Source organism: Capricornis sumatraensis, chromosome 21 (assembly GCF_032405125.1).
Source record: "Capricornis sumatraensis isolate serow.1 chromosome 21, serow.2, whole genome shotgun sequence".
In the NCBI taxonomy this organism is placed as follows: Eukaryota; Metazoa; Chordata; class Mammalia; order Artiodactyla; family Bovidae; genus Capricornis; species Capricornis sumatraensis.
This window is the reverse complement of record NC_091089.1, coordinates 57197276-57213448: the sequence shown is the minus strand read 5'-3', so window position 1 is coordinate 57213448 and position 16173 is coordinate 57197276. Positions and strand designations below refer to the sequence as shown.

At 41.8% G+C, this 16173-nt stretch overlaps 1 protein-coding gene across 1 annotated transcript in view; it reads left to right on the top strand.

Annotated features, from left to right (window-relative positions):
* The window catches only part of TCF4 (transcription factor 4), a 377007-nt gene that overhangs the window by 348158 nt on the left and 12676 nt on the right, over positions 1-16173 (top strand). The window lies entirely within an intron of this gene.

Sequence of the window (16173 nt, the reverse complement as noted above, 5' to 3'; positions counted from 1 at the left end):
TTATTGAGATAAAATTTAACCTACAATTCACCCATTTCAGTTTTACAGTGTACTTACTGTGTTCTCCATGTATTCACAAGATGGTGCGATCACCACCAGAGTAATTTACCCCCCGCGACGAGAAATCCTCATGTCTGTCAGCCATCACTCTCCAGCCTCCCCCTTACAACTAATAATCTCCTTTCTGACTCCAGATTTGCCTATTCTAGAGATTTCCTAAACGTGGAATCCCGCAGTATGTGATGGTCCTTTCTGATGGGCTTTTATCACTTAGCATAGTGCTTTCAAGGTTTATATAAATTTGGTCCTTTATCAGAGCATCATTCAGTTTTTATTCCCCCAAAATTCCATTGTTTGGAAAAGACCCTGATGCTGGGAGGGATTGGGGGCAGGAGGAGAAGGGGACGACAGAGGATGAGATGGCTGGATGGCATCACTGACTCGACGGACGTGAGTCTGGTGATGGACAGGGAGGCCTAGCGTGCTGCGATTCATGGAGTCGCAAAGAGTCGGACACAACTGAGTGACTGAACTGAACTGAAATTCCATTGTACAGATATACATTAAATGTATCCACTCATCAGGTGATGGGTATTTGGGTTATTTCCACTCTTCGGCTATTAGGAACAATGCTCCTATGAACATTAGTGTACAAGTTTTTTGTGTGGATACATCGCTGCATTTCACTTACGGATAAGCCTAGGAGATCCATTGGTGAGGTCATGGCCTGTATGTTCAGTTCTTCACAATGACTACAGCTAAAGGACCCGACTCAGGCTCATGCTACATCGCTTGGGTTTCACATGAGAATTGGTTGGGTTTATTGTTTTTGTTTAAGAAGTCAAATCAATATCTTTTGCTCCTGAGTATGGTTTACAATGCGTAGGGTCACGAAGAGTCAGATAGGACTGAAACAACTTAGTGTGCACGTGGGAGGTCGAAATACACGGTGTGTCTGTCTTAATAGATGATGTGGGACCGTGGAATTTAAGTACATCATAGTTTTACCACTCCCGATTTATGAAAAAGTATTGGAGTAAGGTTTAAGCAGATTTGTCCACATTGCAGTTGAAATTTCAATTTTCCCATTACTTCCGGAAAGGACTTGAGAGTGCATCCCTTTTTCAGGTGATTATAAGATTCAGCAAATCTCCCTAATAAAACGTTAAATGATGACAAGTAATGAGGTGAACACATGGGTGAAGAACTTAACATGAGTAGTGGTTCGTGATTCTATGTAATTCTGCTCTTTACAAATGCCTGTCTTCAGCAAACACCTTAGTGTCCTGTTTTGTTCCTTACAGGCTCTCAAAAAGTTGTGTATATGAAGGTCTGTTTTCCATTATCACTAAGCATCTCTTATTTAAAGACGATTCCAGAAGGAGAATGCAAAATAAGCACAGGTTATTCTGAGGCTCTTTAAGTTGTCTTCTTCAGAAGTATTCCTCTGCCCTCCTTTCCATTTCTCTTAATAAAAGATTAAGAGTCCCATCCTGAGCTGTATATTATGAAAACCTGCAACCAATTTGAAACCAAAAATACTGGTTTATAAATAGAAGCAATGAACTCACTTCTAAAACGTGGAAAGATATTTTTGAATGCCAAAGCTAAATCTTTTTTTTTTTTTTTTTTTTTTTTTTGCTTTTTCCTAGACTCTACCCTCAAAATTCCTCATTGAGTAAAAATTGTTTGTCTATTCGTGGCAGTTGCTAAGAGTTTAACAAAAGGAAAATCTAGATTTTAATTTAGCTTGGCCTCAGGTAACATGCTAAATACACTGGGGATGCGTATTATATGAGGTTTCAGTTTGTACAGCTCTTTTTTAAACTATAATGTTTAAACAATACTGCTTTTAATTAAGAAATCTGGCTTTATTAAAAGCCAGATCTGTGACTTATAACCATTTCTGTATATCTGCTCTCAATCAAGAGAAAAATAGTTTAATTTCTGTAGCTGTGTTCGTTTTGCATATGTTAAATGGATGCAGCATGCACCCAGGGCGTTGCTTCAGAGACAGTTTTGTTTTTTGGTTTTTTTTTTCCATAAATATGTAAAGTTTGCTCTTAAATACCAGATGTAGGTTAAGTGGATCTTTAAAATAATGAACTCTACAGAGATCCTTTTTTGGAACCATTTGACCTTTGAATTGCCTCCTCTTTGATTTGGAGGTGGGATATGAGGAGGAGACCAGAGTCATCTTTGGGGATGGGAAGTTAGACCAACCCAGGGGGAGCAGAAGGGGAGAGAATGCTACACAGTAATAGATAAGGGGAAATAACCAGCCAGTATTACACAGGAACGTCTTTGATTTGATTTTTAAAGTGGGGGGAGAAATGGCAAAGCAATAAAATTGCTAGTTTCACTGATGAAGGGAAGTGCACACTCACTCTTCTGAAGATGTTTAGAATTCAGTCAAGGGTGACTGCAGAGCCATCTACATCCATAGCGCAATTCCCTAACCACGGTAGGACAGCCTGCTGCCCTGTGAGCCAAGAGTGCCTTTACAGTCTTTCTCCTTTTTTCTCGAAAATATTCAGGGCGCCCACAGCGTCTGAGCTCCTCAGCCCACAGCCCCAACGTGTGCGCAGAAGATCACATCCTTGTTTCTTGCCTTGTGCAAACCGGTATGAATTTTCAAACAAAAGCATCAGAACAAAGGAAATAGTTTTTGAATTTAGTCAGTCTGAAGCTAGCCTTTGACCATTTGATACATTCCACAATAAAAAGGAAGTTGAAGGGGAAGAGAAAAAAAAAAGCATCCTCCTTCCCCCCAAACAACAACAACAAAAAAAATAATTCAAGGAGGATGCTGGTAATGTTTTCCACATTTGAATTTTAATACATGAAACAGGCTATAAACTGGTGGCCAGCTGCAGTAAATAAAGTAGCAGTGGGAGGTACACACCGGAAACTCCGTCCGGCGCGGGTGGGAGTCTCATTCCCAGCTACACACCTTCGGTTGTTGTTCTGGAGTGGAAACGAGTTGCAGTAACTTAACACCCATCCCAGGGCTGGTTTTGTTTTGAGCAAATCTCCTTTAGAACTCTCCTTAATAATTCCTTCTGATTAAAGAACAGATAGCTTTGAATTCTCTTGACCTCAGTCCCCTCCCTGTTCCCTCTCTCCCTGCCTTCCGAAAATCAAAACAAAATGGCTTGATCACTTGGAAGATGATAGAAGCATTTCTTTCTGCAGCAGCTTGCAGTCGTGGTTCTGCCTGGGCTATTATGTTATCTCATTTAATTGCTAACATATTGTACGTAGCTTTTGATTCATAAAATGTTTTCCTTGGAGTTCTGAAGTAGGTCTTCAGTGAATTACTAAGTATTAGGATAATGAAAGGGATTTTTTTTTTTTTCACAGCAGCATGGCTCATAACACTCGAGCGAATGTTGATTCTTACGGGCTTTCTAGATGATATTATTTGGCCATGCTCTTTTCTGCTCAGAAACCTTCCCCAGCTTTCCATTATGCACAAGATAAAGACATATGTCTTCGCCTAGCTTTTTAAGCCCATAACCATTTACCAGAAAGCCTTATGTTTTGCTATTCCAATGCAGAAATTTTTCTGGCGAGACCAGCCTCTGCATATGACCAGAACTTGACCAGAATGTCCTCGCTATGCCTTGTTTTGTGTCTATGTGGCTTGGCCTGCTCTAACCACTTCTCTCTGTCCATCTCATTCTCACCCATTCTCAAAGCTCTCACTCAAATTCTGCCTCTTCCAGGAAGCCTTCCCTTGTTAGCTCCACCTGGGAGAGTGGTTTTCTTTGCTCTTCTCATAGCACTGTGAAGCAATCCACTGGCTGGGTGTGATTCTACCCTCTTATGCATAGCTGTGTGTCCTTTGTTGTGGGCCTGCATGCCTACTCAGTTGCTCAGTCAGGTCAGGCTCTGTGCAGCCCCGTGGACTATAGCCTGCCAGGCTCCTCTGTCCATGGGATTTTCCAGGCAAGAACACTGGAATGGGTTGCCATTTCTCCTCCTGGGGCTCTTCCAACCCAGGGACCGAACCCTCATATCCTGCATCAGCAGACAAATTCTTTACTACTGAGCCACCTGGGATGCCCTGTTTATCTTTTGTAAGTCTGACTTTGCCTAACCAACTGGACTGTAAATTCCTTGAGTACCATGTATTACATGTAACACATTTTGTTTCCCTCCCAGTAAGTAAATCATCAGTCAAAACAGAGAAAGGAAACCTTCTAAAGACGTAGAAGGTTTGATTAGTTAGTCTCAAGTCAGGGAACTAGACTTAAACTCTGGGGACATAGACTCTAAATTCTGTGCTGTATCTTACAATTATGAGCATTCCTCAGGCAAGGTCTGTAGTTACACCTTTTAAGAACTAATTTTATGTGGTTAGAATTCACAATTTTCAAATCTTAAGTGTTGGTCAACAAGAAAGAAGTTTCTAGATATCTTATGGCCAGGTCCCCAGAGCAGCTCTCTACCCACCTGTAAAGGTAAAGAGCTTTCCTCCAATGTGGGAGCATGGGAGGTTAAATTGTCTAAATACTTCTTTTGTTTATCCTCTGTAAAGGGCTTTTTTAAATTAACGTTTATTGGAGTCTAATTGCTTTGTATTACAGTCTAGTTTCTACTGTACAGCAAGGTGAATCAGCTGTGCATGCACATATATCCCCTCTTTTTGGATTTTCTTCCCATTTAAGTGCTTATTCTTAAATCAAGGCATCTTGCTAAGTGGTCAAAGGTATGAGCTCTCCTTACCAGGGTGGTCAGAGCAGTACAGTTTAAATTATGAAGTTATTTTTCTTACTAACCTCCCAGTTTTCTAAGGGAATCAAAACAGAAATTTCAGAACCTGGGAGAATAAAGAAACAGCTAGGTTCATCACTATCCTGGTTAGAAACTCTTATCCAGACATCAGTCCCTTCTATGCCTCAGAGATCAATTCTGATCATCAGATTTGATCTAAATCAAAAGTCTAAATCACTGGATTTGTGACAAGTTATTGAAATGGCCATTTTCCAGATAGGTCTCTCTGTTACTCATGCATTATTCAGATCCACAAATGAGCCCTGAAAACAGGTCTTTCAGATGACCTCATCTCCTCTGTTAATGAACAAGATTTAAACCCACATCAAAAATATCTTTATATGGTTCTGTTCCCCCTCCTGATCCCTCCGTCAGTAGAGTCAGCAGTGGTGGGATCACTCAGCTGAAAAGCTCCTATACTATTAATACATCATGTTAGTGTGGTTCCCAGACCCTTTTTGCTTAAGGCCCATCTATTCATTTCAAAAACGTTTACCAAGTCATTGGTAAATGACTTAGAGCCTACCAAGTTCCAGGCTCTATGCTAAGACGTGGTTTCTGCCATCAGGGGGTTCCCAGTCTCATAGGATATGATATATATTTTAAAACAGGCTGCTGCAGCAATGTCCTAAGACTCATAGGAGAGTGGGGACTCAGCTCTGAACCACAGGCTGGAGGGATCAGGTTGTCGCTTGGTAGGAGCAGTCATCTCCTGAGGACCTCGTCGCCCAAGATGACCGAGGGCTGGGGGGCGCCCTGTGAAACTCGCCACCCACACTGTTCTCCACCGCATCACCTGAGGCCTCTTGTTAGACTCCTGGGTGACTGTGCGGCACACACTTCAGAAACGATGGCTACAATCCTGTCTTAGCCTGTGTTCCCGCTTTTCAGTGATGTTTTTAGTGTGACTTTGGATTACAAAGATTTATCAGAAGAACAGTCATTAGGTGAAGAAGCACCTTTTAATTTCACTGACACCAAACACGTATGAGAGCTTTTACCACTCAGGACTTGAGAGGATAAGCAGTTTAAATTCTGCTTTCACAGTTCTTAAGAATCAGGACCATTGGATTTTAGGTGCTGAAAGCACCGCGGAAGTCACTTAGCCCGTTACTTTTATTTTACTGCGGAAGACTGAGGCCCCAAAAGGGGAAGTGACTCAGGTATGGATACTGTCTGGTTAATGGCCGAGCTAGGATTAGAAACCAGGCAAGCCAGCAGCGGGACCAGCACTCTCTGTGCTAAAGATTACACCACTGCAGCCAGCTTCCTTTCCAACCCAGTGCTGTAGCAATTTCAAAACTGTGGCTGGTGTTAATAATACATATGTTCTGTTAACTAACGAAATCCAAGAAACCTCTTCAGTTGCCCCTTGGCTCTTTGCACCATGTTGCTGTCTAGTTCTGCCACTCAGCTTTGGCAACAGGAGAGCTCATCGGGCACTGATGTGATTCCATGGGCAGCGTGTACTGGTACATCGTAATGGAAGTAGCAGTGGCCAGAAAACTCCGTTTCAACATGGACCTCTTCAGCAAATCTGTGATCCCTAGAGGTTTAGGCATCTTCAACCTTGTTCCTCTTGGGTTTTCAAGGATTTTCATTCCATAAGTTTCTGTGTATATTTGAGCACATACTTCATTTCTAAGCAATTATTACCACAAAGTCTCAGGGACCTTAAGAAGTCATCTCCATCTATAAATGTCCCTCTATAAATTCCCTGCCAAGCAGTGAACAATTCTCCATCAGCCTCCTTCCTCCAAGGCTGAGTAGCTCTAAATGACCACAGAGCCCATTTCCATCAAAATGTAGAAAATTCTTCCTTATGTCCAGCCCAAATTAATATCCCTGAATGTGAAGGTTTTATTTTTCTGCCCATTGGAGTGATCTGTAAATCAGCTCAACAAATACTTGAGTACATTTCAACTGTTTAAATATAGTCTGATCTTTTTTTTTCTTAAGGCTAGACGTCTGTATCTTCAAATATTTATCCTAAAGAAAATTTCTGACTCTGTCACTTTCCACCACATTCTTCCCAGTTTAAAAAGAAAGCTCCCCTCACCCCTGGGATGTTTTAGTGTGTAGAATCTCAAAATTTGAACATGGTGCCCGAGGAGTCAGCAGACTTGGGTGGTGGTTCTTGTTCATTCACTCAGTCATATCCCAACTCTTTGCAACCCCATGGATTGCAGCACACCAGGCCTCCTTGTCCTTCACCATCTCCCAGAGCTTGCTCAAGCTCAGGTCCATCGAGTCAGTGATGCCATCCAACCATCCCGTCCTCTGTCGTCCCCTTCCCTTCTCACCTTCAATCTTTCCCAGCATCCAGGTCTTTTCTAGTGAGTCAGTTCTTTGCATCAGGTGGCCAAAGTATGAGAGCTTCAGCTTTAACATCAGTCCTTTCAATGAATATTCAGGGTTGATTTCCTTTAGGATGGGCTGGTTGGATCTCCTTGCTGTCCAAGGGACTCTCAAGAGCCTTCTCCAGTACCACAGTTCGAAAACATCAGGTCTTTGGCACTCAGCCTTCTTTATGGTCTACCTTTCACATCCATACATGACCACTGGGAAAACTATAGCTTTGACTATGTGGACTTGGATGGATCTATCTCCAAATCCATTCAACACATATCTTCAGTAAAGGCCACTCAGCAGTATCCTATTGGCAGTATTTGATGACGTCATCATCCTGCTGCCAGATATTGCACTTGTGATCAGCAGAGATCCATCAGCCAGCCACATGTCTGTCACTGGCTTTGTACACTTGTTGTTATACCAGTACAGAACTCCACGTAATGCCTTTAAATTTCATACAGCAGCCTTTAGTCTGTTCCAACGTCTCCTTTAGGTCCTCATTCAGTCACATATTCTGTCGCTCTGCTGATGGTAAATTAATCACAGGATACAAGGTGTGCCTCATTCCCATGAATGAGGTTTATACAGAAAGACTTGTTCTTCTGGAACAGGAATGAGTTGGAGAGCTCATTGCCTCTCTTTCATAGCACTTCAGTCAGTTCAGTTCAGTCACTCAGTCGTGTCCAACTCTTTGCAACCCCATGAATTGCAGCACGCCAGGCCTCCCTGTCCATCACCAACTCCCAGAGTTCACTCAAACTTACGTCCATCGAGTCGGTAATGCCATCCAGCCATCTCATCCTCCGTCATCCCCTTCTCCTCCTGCCCTCAATCCCTCCCAGCATCAGAGTCTTTTCCAATGAGTCAACTCTTCGCATGAGGTGGCCAAAGTACTGGAGTTTCAGCTTTAGCATCATTCTTTACAAAGAACACCCAGGACTGATCTCCTTTAGAATGGACTGGTTGGATCTCCTTGAGGTCCAAGGGACTCTCAAGAGTCTTCTCCAACACCACAATTCAAAAGCATCAGTTCTTTGGCACTCAACTTTCTTCACAGTCCAACTCTCACATCCATACATTAGCACTGGAAAAACCATAGCCTTGACTAGACAGACCTTTGTTGGCAAAGTAATGTCTCTGCTTTTGAATATGCTATCTAGGTTGGTCGTAACTTTCCTTCCAAGGAGTAAGCATCTTTTAATTTCATGGCTGCAATAACCATCTGCAGTGATTTTGGAGGCAAAAAAAAAATAAAGTCTGACACTGTTTCCACTCTTTCACCATCTATTTCCCAGGAAGTGATGGGACCAGATGCCATGATCTTCATTTTCTGAATGTTGAGCTTTAAGCCAACTTTTTCACTCTCCTCTTTCACTTTCATCAAGAGGCTGCCATAAGGGTGGTGTCATTTACATAGCTGAGGTTATTGATATTTCTCCCAGCAGTCTTGATTCCAGCTTGTGCTTCTTCCAGCCCAATATTTCTCATGATGTACTCTGCATATAAGTTAAATAAGCAGGGTGACAATATACAGCCTTGACGTCCTCCTTTTCCTATTGGGAACCAGTCTGTTGTTCCATGTCAGAGCACTTAGGAATCATCTTTTAAATTACATGTTATAGGCTTTCACCCAAGATCTTAGTCTTATCCGTCATCCATCTGTAGCTTCTATGTTGAATTTTTTTTTTCTTTAATGTGGATATTTGCCTATCTGTAGCATTCCACCATCTCTCCCAATCTCCACAATTATCAAAAATTTCTGAAAGCAGATTAGCAACCTTAACTGTAAGGTTTTATCTGTATCCATATTGTTCTTTAAGAAAACTTGGTTGGGGGGCGGGGGGAGGCAGAGAGGAAAAATAGCTTGAAGAAATTCTCTTTATATGTATTTTTAAAACTGGTGTCAGCTTTATTGAGCTATTATTAACATCTAACATAGGTAAGTTTAAGGTGTACAGCACAACGCTTTGATCCATGTATATATTACAAAATGGTTACCACAATAAAGTTAGTTAACACCTGCCACCTGCATTCCCTAGCATAATTCAGATTTTTTTTTTTTAGTGGTGGTGGTGGTGATAACTTTTAAGAGCCGCTGTCAGTCAGCAACTTCAAATATATAATACAGTATTGTTAGTTACTGCCTGCATGCTGTATATTACCTGGAGATGAAAATGGCAACCGACTCCAGTATCCTTGCCTGGAGAATCCCATAGGCAGAGGAGCCTGATGGGCCACAATCCATGGGATCACAGAGGGTCAGACACAGCTGAAGCCACTGAGCAGGCACACAGTACATTAAATTCTCCAGAATGTGTTCATCTTAGAGCTGGAAGTTTGTCCCCTTCAACCAACATTCCGTCACCGCCACCCGTCCTCAGCAACCACCATTCTCTCATTTCTTTTAGTTCATGTTTTAGATTCTACATATTCCTGAGGATATACAGCATTTGTCTTTCTCACTCTGACTTATCTAGACAAGATCTCTTGCCCTTGGACTGGTTACAACAGTTTTAGAATCCTGGAGTTCAGCATGTGATACTTCTGCATTCGTTTAAGCACAAGTCAAGAGGTTTTAAATCCAGCTATTTACTGGCTGGAGACCACTGACTCTCCATTAACAACCCCTGAGACAGGTGGTCCAGCAACTTGTGTGCCCAGATCTCACAGCACTGGGTCCAAATTAGGTATATCCTCTTTTTCTTCCCCTAATACCCATTTTACTCAAATTCAGGCCCTATGACCTAAAAATGGGACTGTCAGTCTGCAGCAAGCCCCCAAAAGTCTTTTCCTCCTTGCTTCCAGGGCAAATCCAGCCTAATTCCTCAATTTTCCTCCAGAGTTTAGCACCCTCACTTCATGAACTTTAAATCCATAAAACCCAACAGTTGTCTCCTCTGCTTTTAAAATACAAAAACACATTTAAAGCAGGCTCTATGACCTCGACACATTTTGACTTTGCTTACCTCTTGAATAATAGAGGAAAAAGCAGGTAGATGCTTCCGGCGGCAGTTATCCTCATAATTTGTTAGCCAGTGCTAAACTGTCCATAATTTAGAAGATACAACCTGTGCATTTTTAAAAAGTAACATTACCCTCGTTTTCTCAGGAAAGCAGATTTTCTGAGAAGAATCTGTATTGTATAGATTAGAAAATACACAGATGTTTCTCCACTCATTCTGCACTGTCTCTGCTTCAGGTCCTTGGGGGGTATATACATGTGTGAGAGAGAGTTTCTGAGCCCACAGGCCTTGGGAGGACAGTAATACAAGTGTGTGCCTAACCAACTGCCATGGAGGGTGGAATGATTAAGTAACCAGAGATGTATTAATCCATCTTTTGTTACCCGAACATTATTGACCAGAGACGTTTCTGTATTTGCTTACATAAATTGCTGCCCATGTGTGTGAGTTTCCGCAGAAATCCCCTGGTCGATAATGCGTTAAGTCACCTGAGAAGTGATTTGGAAGAAGAGCAGACCTTGACCAGCCTTCAGGATGGCCAGGGAACGCTTCCTGGAGAAGGTGTCACTGAGCACATAGTAGAGTCAGCATTGAGTTTCAACAGAGTCAGGCTCGATGGGGCATTACAGCCCCACAGAATCCACAGGATCCAAAAAAATACGCGGCACATCAGGGGTCCTCTGCGCCCAAATGGAAGTAAGAAAAGGGCGCGACAGTGCAGTGCGCCAGGCAGGCTGCTGTGGGTTGGAGCCCCCCTCGGAGCACAGCAGCTCAGCAACTGGCTCGCATCTTTCACAGGGGAGTCCACAGGAAGAGTGAATTTTCATGTATATTTTTTGCATCCAAATTAAATTAACTCATGGAATTTTCCACCCTTAGGAATTAAAGTAGCAGCTCATGAAGTAATTCAGTTATGTCATTCATACCAAAACAGAAAATGCCGGAGCAACTTGGCACCGTTTAAAAGCCAAGCCTTAAAAAAAAAAAAAGCCAAGCCTAGGCCTTGGCCATTTTATTCTTTTTTTCAAAACCTGTGGCTGTTGTGTTATTTTAACTTTTATTGGGGTTGTAGATCTTTTTTTTCCCAAAATCAAAAGTATCTTCATTGCTTAGAAAACAGAAGTGTAAAATGGATTTGAAATAAGAAGAGGGTTTCGGCAAAGCAGCTTTAGGAGTGGAAAGCTGGGGGGGCGGGGGAGGAGAAGCTGTAACATCGAATTTCTGAAATGCGAGGATTCCACCTAAATGGTTGACTTTCACAGTTTCGCATAATGATAGCTTCCTCTGGATCCATAAATCAACTCAGAACTATAAAGTGGAGTTTAACCAAAAGCTCTGTCCAGTATTAGTTAAATGAGATCTTTTGCATTGTCCTGATACAATAGCCACATTCATTTCAAGCACTTAATTGGATGTATTGTCAAAAACCACGGTGTTGAATTTCCACATTTTAATTTCACATTTGCCTGCTCCCCAGCTTCTGCGCAGGGACGGGTCTGGTTTGGAGCTGCAAGTGTGTGAAAGTTATTGGAGAACGGTCGTCTCTGGGTAATGTTTCTATAAGCCGCCCAAAAATTTTCCCCCTGTAGTCTAGATGGGGAACAGCTGGTTTTTGTTTAAAAAGCTGTTTTGAGAAATGTCTGAATCTTGAGGTGTAGAACTGAGGTCACCAGTAAAAGCAGGTGCTCAGGGACAAGTGAGAAGGACTCTGGGGCCCAGTTGGCCCTATAATCTTCTGCAGGGTATTTCCTATTAGAGGAAAAAGTGTTGAAGTTGGTTCCTTTATTTAGGACGCAAACTGATAAAGTAATAGCATTAGCGACGCTATTGGAAATTGAGCATCTTTGAACATAGCCAGCCCTCGAGTGAATAATTAGCTCCCTCTGAACTGGCTGTTTCCCTCCCAAGGCTTCAAATACAAAGGTCCAAGGCTTTAACTTCTGTTAGGTGTTATAAGCCCTTGAATTTCCTCTTTAAATACACCCACAGTAAAAAGAACCATCGTTTCAAATAAACAGCCCCAGAACTTGGTCTGTCCTCCGAGTTCACAGAGGCGAATCTCAGGAAAAGGCAGAAAAGGAACCCGAGTTGGCAGGACCAGGAGGGGGCGGTTTTGAAACAGGCCAAGTGCAGAGCATGTGGAACCACTGAAGTCCAGTGCACGTCAGATATCCACCAGCCTGAAGATGAAAGGAAACGGCCTCTTCCCCTGGGAGCTGGCGGTTATTAGCAGCTGTTTATCCAGTCGGGGATAGAGATTAACATTGTAATTTTTTTTTTTCTTTTTTTAAAGAACTAGAAGAAAATTTGTTTGGGAAGTTGGCTCTTCATATCAAATCACTGTGCATTGCCAAAAAAAACTTCCTTTCTCAGAACTGAAGTACTAGGGTTGAGCAATGTTATGACTCTCTGAGAAACTCAGGATTACCAAAAAGCCCATCTCCATAAAATAAGAGAAGAGGCCAGAGAAACCAGTGGAAATCTGCCCCTGACACGTTCCCTTGAACTCTGCCCTGTGCAGCTGGCTCTTGAGGCTGGTACCTGTTCTCAGCCTGCCTCTGCACAGGAGTGTTCTCCCGCCCCCTGCCCCACTGCCCCCCTCTCACCCCCCCAAATTAATCTTGGCCACTCTGAGTCCTACGCAAATGGATTCTGCACATGCTTACTACTTGTAAATACCTTTTCATGGCATATTGAGGGAAGTTGCTTAGTACTCTGTAGAGCTTTATTCTCAAAAAAAAAAAATGAAGAGCTGGATATTGGTATTTTCCCCCCTGATTTAATGCTACTCTTAATGTCATTTTCTTTTATTAAATCCTTTCTTTTGCTTTTGATCTTATTTATAGCAGAGCCACTGGTCATATGGAAACTATTATTGTATAGCTGGGAGATGAAAGACTTCATTGCAGTTAAATAAGAGTGAATCATTTGGGCCAGTAATACACACATACAGTGAGGTACCATTTGTATCCAGAATGCCCTATGTTGTTCACTTGGTAACAGAGCCATTGAGGTTTATAAAGGGCTTTACCAAAGTCTGATTTTTTTCCCAAAATATGTCATCTGACAGTATGGAAACAGGTTGATGTGCAGTCCTTAGCTACTTTATATATATATATATATGTGTATACATATATATAGGCACTTAACTGTTGTAAAAATAGGAACTTTCATTTAAAGTTGAGATGTTAATCTGTATCAAAATTCTACTCATTTTTCAAACCCTGTCTACAATACCGTTTTCTTGAGGTTGTCTCTGGTTTCTCCATCTGATATGATCTCATTCATCCTTTAAAACCCTGCATGACCTTATACTCCTTTATGACATTCATCTTATTTTGCCTTTTATAGTATTTTTTATATTAATCTGCTGTTAAGATATGAGAGGCCACGAAGTAATACACACATCTATCTTTTATTATTTTTTCCTGCAGTGGCTTGCATACACATAATAGCCATTCCTAAGGCCTTTTGAATTAAATGAAATGGTTTTTTTTTTTTAATAGAAAATGGCTGACCTATAGTCACCAATACCAAAAGCTTTTAGATTTCAGAGTGTCTCACAGGATATATGCCACTGGTGTCATCCCTGACAGTTTAGGAAGTACGTAATTGCACCTTGTGATATTACAGTCCTATACAAGGACCCAGTGCTTGCCTTTGGGGTGCTTACATTTCAGAAGAGGTATAGGCTTTGTGAATAGCAGCCAAACAACATCCTTGGAGTGTATGCCCTGCCCTACTAGGCAATGGCCTCGAGTGATGTCCATCATTAACAGTTAGGGGAGAGCCCTCTCCAGATCCAACAAGATGTTGAGAGTCCTAGAGACCCAGGCAGACTAGGAGGAATGAGAGTAAGGGAGTCTGTAGGACAAATAAAAGTGGGTCCTGGGGAGGGAACTAGCCCTTGTGTCCCGGGGGACAGAAGATGGAAGGCTCAGCTTAGGCCTTGGGGATGTGGGAGTAAAGGCACCAAACGAGAGGTCACAAGCAGGTAACTGAAGATGGAGATGAAGAAATTTGAACAGGAGGGTACCAGCGTGCTCCTTTGGTGTCCAGGTGAAGCATAAGGTATTGATAAGCTATGTTAGACTTAAGCCATAGGACAGTGAAAAGCCATGCAAGAATCTTGATGTGCAAGGGCCCAAGGGCAGAGGATACAGCATTTACACGCTGAGTATTTCAGAAGGGATGGGGAAGAAATGTTTTGTTACACAAGCTTCTTTACACTTCCACTGCTTTTCCAAAAATGTTACAATCAGCAGGTGTTACTTGCATAACAAAGAAGAGCATTTTAAACATAAAGGCCTGATTCTTCCCCTGTAGAGGTCATTACAGAGTATTGAGTAGGGTTCCCTGGGCTGTACAGTAGATTATTACCTTCTGTAGATATAGTAGTGTGTATATGTCAGTCCCAGTCTGCCAGTTTATCCCCTTTTCCCCTTGGTAACCATGTTTGTTTTCTACATCTGTGACTCTGCAAAAGAGTGGGTAAATGTATACGTGTAACTGATTCACTTTGCTATATAACAGAAACTAACACAGCTTTGTAAGTCAACTAAATTCCAATAAACATTAATTTTTAAAAATGTTTTAAATGAAAGCCTGTTAGTTAAGGATAAATCCCTAGTAACAGGCTTCTTGGGCCAGCTGCAGAGCACTTTGTGTGCCAGGCAGCCAGACACAGGTGTGTTTATTCTGCAGGGACCGGAAATTCCGACACATATCCAGTGTCCAGTTGTCTTTTCCTTCACTCTAGCAAAAGAAGCTGCTTACGAGTAACTGCAAATTTGCACCATAATCTCTGTGCTGCGTGGGCTTAGTTCACTAGGCTTGGATTAGTTCCCCCCATCCTGGGGCCAGGAAGGGCCGGAGTGGACTCTGCTAACCAGCCCCCAAGGCCCCCCGCCCGATGGGCTTCATCCAGTTCTAGTTTCCGGTGTAGGAAAGTGATGTAAAGTATTGGGGGCAGAGGGTGGGGATACAGAGGAGAGAAATGAAACAGTTTTAATAGATGAAACTTGAGTTAAGGGGGGGAAAAAAAAAGATGAACTGAAATCACATAACTGCCATTTGCATTTCTCAAACTCGATCACAGAATCATTTATTTTTAACCATTTTGGTGGACATCATGAGAGTTTCAGCCCGGCTGACCCCGTGACAGGTTAACACTGCCAAGGTCAGGGTCGTTTAGACAAGCTTAAATCCTTTCGAATGTTATTTTATCATCTGGGGAATAAGCGTTAACTTCATTTCCAAGAATTGCCCAGTTAAGAAATACCTTCCGTTTTCAGATAAAGCATAGTTGAAGCTGTGAGATTTCTGGGGAGGGGAAATTTTTTTTAAGAAAATTAGGTTTTCTCCCAGTGAACATTTTAAGAATCGAGATCCAAACTAAAGAATTGAATCCAGATCTGACTTGAGTGAAAAGTCCTTTCAGTGTGTAATCACATGAATTTTTAAAAATGGTCTGTTAATTTTTTAAAACTGAGGAATGTGGAAATTATATTCGTGGTTGAAGGGTCTCCCAGATGCCACAGCTTTCTCACATGAAAGAGTTGGTTTGCAGAGCCTACTCTCGTTTTCTACAGAATTCAGTGCCTCTGATACTGTTTCTCAATATCTACCACTGCTATTTCATGAACTTCCGAGTTCCCATCTGTGAGCTATTGAAGTTTGCAAGACCACTTCCCACCTCTGTAAAAGATGCCCCTTTTGGACTCAATGATATTTTTTGCACATTTGAGAAAATGTTTGCTTTCCTCTGTTATGACACAGATCTGGCAAGATAATTGAAACTGAAATCGAGCACTCTCTGACTGTCATGTATAATTGATATTTCATGAGGAGATTACAGTTCAGACACCAAAACTGTTTTCTCTGTCAATGGGTGTCTAATTACAGTAAAAAGCCCATCAACATTTTTTTTTTAATGATTATGGCAAAACAAGAGAAAGTTAAAAGAGAAAAGTAAAAGTTACCAGGACTTTTTTTCTGGGCCCATTCTCTTGTTGTTATTTTCCTTCTTTCTAAAAAACACCTCTGTCAAAAGGAAATTTTTGAACACGATGCCATTAAT